The sequence below is a fragment of the Capsicum annuum genome, unplaced genomic scaffold, assembly GCF_002878395.1.
Source record: "Capsicum annuum cultivar UCD-10X-F1 unplaced genomic scaffold, UCD10Xv1.1 ctg79493, whole genome shotgun sequence".
Taxonomy (NCBI): Eukaryota; Viridiplantae; Streptophyta; class Magnoliopsida; order Solanales; family Solanaceae; genus Capsicum; species Capsicum annuum.
This window is the reverse complement of record NW_025890078.1, coordinates 2,053-6,275: the sequence shown is the minus strand read 5'-3', so window position 1 is coordinate 6,275 and position 4,223 is coordinate 2,053. Positions and strand designations below refer to the sequence as shown.

General features: G+C 33.9%; 2 pseudogenes; both read right to left on the bottom strand.

The window, feature by feature from the left end:
- Positions 1-3: 3 nt before the first annotated feature.
- LOC124895054 lies at positions 4-858 on the bottom strand (annotated as a pseudogene).
- LOC124895056 lies at positions 837-4,217 on the bottom strand (annotated as a pseudogene).
- Between the last annotated feature and the right edge of the window lie 6 nt (positions 4,218-4,223).

Below are 4,223 nucleotides of genomic sequence, written 5' to 3'. Positions count from 1 at the left end.
AGCTTCACGACCGGGCGGTCTTCGTAATAGAAGAGACATTTGGCGATAAGCTTGCGCTTGTTTGGAGAGATCATCATAAATGATTAAAGTGTGTCGTTCATGATACATAAAATATTCAGCCAGAGCTACTCCTGTATAAGGAGCACGGTATTATAATGTAGCAGAGGAGTCCGCCGTTTTGGCTACCACAATAGTGTATTCCATCGCTCCCCTTTCCTGTAAAGTCGTTACTACCTAGGCCATAGAAGACGTTTTTTTCCCAATAGCTACATAAACACATATTACATTTTGACCTTGTTGATTGAGAATGGTGTCTGTGGCTACTGCTGTTATACCGGTCTGTCTGTCCCCAATAATTAATTCTCGCTAACCACGTCCTATGGGGATCATCGAATCAATAGCAATAAGCCCGGTTTGAAGAGGCTCATATACAGAACGGCGTGAAATAATACCCGGGGCGGCAGATTCAATTAATCAAAATTCAGAAGCTGAAATTTCACCTCTACCATCAATAGGTTTAGCCAGGGCATTTACAACACGACCCAAATAAGCCTCACTCACGGGTATTTGAGCAATTCTTTCCATTGCTTTTACAGAACTTCTTTCTTGTATCAACAAACCATCGCCTATTAGTACAACACCAACATTATTTGATTCCAAATTCAAAGTAATGCCTATTTTACCCTCTTCAAATTCTACTAATTCACCCGTCATTACTTTATCAAGACCGTGAATACGAGCAATGCCATCGCCTAATTGAAGTACGGTACCGGTATTTACAATCTTTACTTCTCTATTATATTTTTCAATATGTTCACGAATAATATTACTAATTTCGTCAGCTCGAATAGTTACCATGATTCTTTCTTTATTCTTTTTTGAAAGAAAAAAATAATACCTACAGCAGAAAGACTAATCAGTTATTTCTTTAATTGTTCCCAACATACCAATATTGGCACTAATGGTACATAAATGTAACTCATTGTTCAAACAACTATTAAGAGTTCCTAGAGCTCCTCGTAAGGCTTGTTGGAAAACCCATTGTCGGACTTGATTAATCGCCCTTTGCTGTTCAAACTGAATCGTTTCATTTTTGTAATTTTTCTAATTGTTCCAAAGTATTATAATTTGAATTAATCAAAGTCAATTTTTCTCGTTCTATCTCGGAGTATCCATTCACTCGAAACTGCTCGGCTTCGGTTTCTACTTTCTGTAAGCAAGAACGAGTTTTTTCGAGTTGTTCAATAGCCCCTCCACGCAGTTCTTCTGAATTTCAAATAGTATTCAAGATCCTCTGTTTTTTATTATCTAATAATCACTTAATGAAAGTAGATTATTTTTCCATTCCTTTCCAAAATTCCATAATCCCTTCCCGAACCAAACATGAATCTTTTGATTCATTTGGCTCTCACGCTCAATTACTTAAGTTAAATTCTCATATCTTTTTTTATGAAGGTAATGAGCCTATCTTCTCTTCTTTGTTCATATTCCAAAAAGATATCGAAACTAATGTAAGACCAAAATATTCGGAGGACTCTTCTGACAAAATAAAAAATATATAATTGTCAACAAAGTTGTTTCTTTTTTTTTTCAAATCCAAAAAGCCCTTCTTACTTAGAATAGGTCGTCGATTCAGCATTAGATAAAGGGGGTAAAATCTCCGTTTTTACAATTTACAATAAGCGGTTAAAATAATTTTCTCAATATGAGTATCGTATATCGATAAAATATTTATTTTGAAACCATCTCTATATTAACATAGTGGTAGAAAGAGTACCATGCTGCGTCTAGACTTCAAACAGTTTGTTTTAACCATGTTAATAGTTCCACATTATTGGTTAATAGAGAATCAAAATTGATTTACCAATGAATCGCGAAATGCTATGGTTCTTATATATAATTTCTGAATTTATACAGTAGTAATTCGCGAGATCATGCACTTCTCTTTCCTACTTATAACGGAAAAGGGTACAGCTGGTTAGTCCAGCCTATTCTTGAAATAAACAACCCGCACACACTCCCTTTCCAAAAAAAATCAATACACCAAGCACTACACTTAGATTTATTGGATTTGTTGCTAAAATATCGGTATTAAACCCGAAACTCCCGGCAGATGGCCAGTGGCCCAAAGAAACGAAAGAATCGGTTACGTTTTTCATATGATCTCCTCTTATAGATAGACTAAAAAATCAAACAGAGTTCTTTTTGTAGCACTTCGCCCCTCTTTTTATTTATTCTTTTAATTTTTCTGAAATTGAGTAAAAAAATAAAAAATATTCGAGTTAGTTATAAATTATGAACTAATGAACTAGCCCTTTTATTGGTTATTAGAACACTAACACTTTTTCCCTTGGTCTATGAACGGGAAGGGTGAAAGCGAGTCAGTATGCTAATTCCTTATCCGTAAATCGGCCCTTCCCGTAGGTTCTTTTCTCAAAGAATAAAGAATTGGAGGAGGAAAATCTTGATAGAATTTGAAAAGGCAAATGACAAGTCGAAGGCAATAAAATATGAAAAATATATTTATTTTTCATATTTCTAAGCTAAGATTAAACAAAAGAATTTGCAAATAAAAGTGCTAATGCTACAACCAGTCCATAAATTGTTAAAGCTCCATAAAAGCTAGACTAAGTAATAGCATACCTCGTACTTTTCCCTCTGGCTCAGGCTGTGTCATGATACCCTCTACATCTTGACCCGCGGCAATCCCTTGACCAACTCCAGGTTCAATAGAAGCAAGCCCTACGGCCAATCCAGCAGCAATAACAGAAGTGGCAGAAATCAGTGGATTCATGATAAGTTCCCCGTGCCAAAAAAAAGAAATGGTTAATGATACAATCAACAAATGAATTATGACTTAATTATTCCCTCGCTAGGACTCATCTAGTCGAAGTAACTAAGAACTTCTAATTGAAGTAATAAGATTATTGAATCATCAGAACTACTTTGATCTATCTTTTTACTTTTTAGCCACAGAGTCTTTGTGAACCCAGACGACTTTCGTTCTCCCGTTTCTTATTCTTGGTTCGAACTATTAGTTGAATTATTTCTTGATTTCATCTGTTTATTCATTCAATTCACAGTCACAAGGGGCCGGAAGGACCTCTAGTCTATTAGAATCCCCTAGAGTAGTAAAATATATCTTTAGTTCATTTCATATATAACTAGCACGAGTCAAATATCTAATATCACATATACATGTCTTTCTTCCATAACGTAAACCAAGCATTCATCTTAGATTCAATCCTATTGGAGAATCAAGCGTCGAAACATCTAGAAGGTTTGGCTTATAGTTATTCAAGTACAGATACCTTCCTCTCCTAACCGACCTTTTCTAAAATACAAAAAAAAATCCCTTTTTTGTAAATTCTTTTGAATCTTACCTTTTCTTATTATTCCACCTAGATAAATCTAAATGGACAAATTGATTAGGCCGAATAATTCCATATGTTATAGAAATATCATTATTTGGTTGATCTAAGTTCATGCAATTTATTAATAAAAATGAATAATTTTTTTATTCATTTTTAGTATTTTGGTCAATCGTTGAATAAAATCAACTGAAAGGGAAATCATTTCGCCCTTTATTTTATTTAATTACACGTCGTAAACCTATACAACAAGAATTATTGACAAAAATTCTTATATTCAAATTGTTTTAACAATGAATTAATTTAACAATGAATTAATAATGAGTTAAGTTAATATAATAATGAGATGGACTAAGCAATCTAAAGTGAATATTCATTGAGACGAAGTATGATATTAAGTGAAGGAAAAGGGAATTTTAGGAAAAAGATCTTTTTTTTTAGATCTTTTTCCCTTACTCTTTAATATCATCGTAATTTTTTTGCTATCACTCTAGATCGTATATAACATAGTTGTATATTTAGATTCCCCTATTCTATTCCCTAAGTTAAGTAATTCCACCCACCATATACATTTTTTCATTGCTGTGGGCTAAGCTAAAAAAGACTATTTCAATGATGGCCCTCCATGGATTCACCTATATAAGCCGCGGCTAAAGTTGCAAAAATAAGAGCTTGAATACCACTTGTAAATAATCCAAGGAGCATGACAGGTATAGGAACTACTAAGGGTACTAAAGAAACAAGAACAACAACTACTAATTCATCAGCTAAGATATTCCCGAAAAGTCGAAAACTAAGTGATAAGGGTTTTGTGAAATCTTCTAAGATGTTAATGGGTAAAAGGATTGGGGT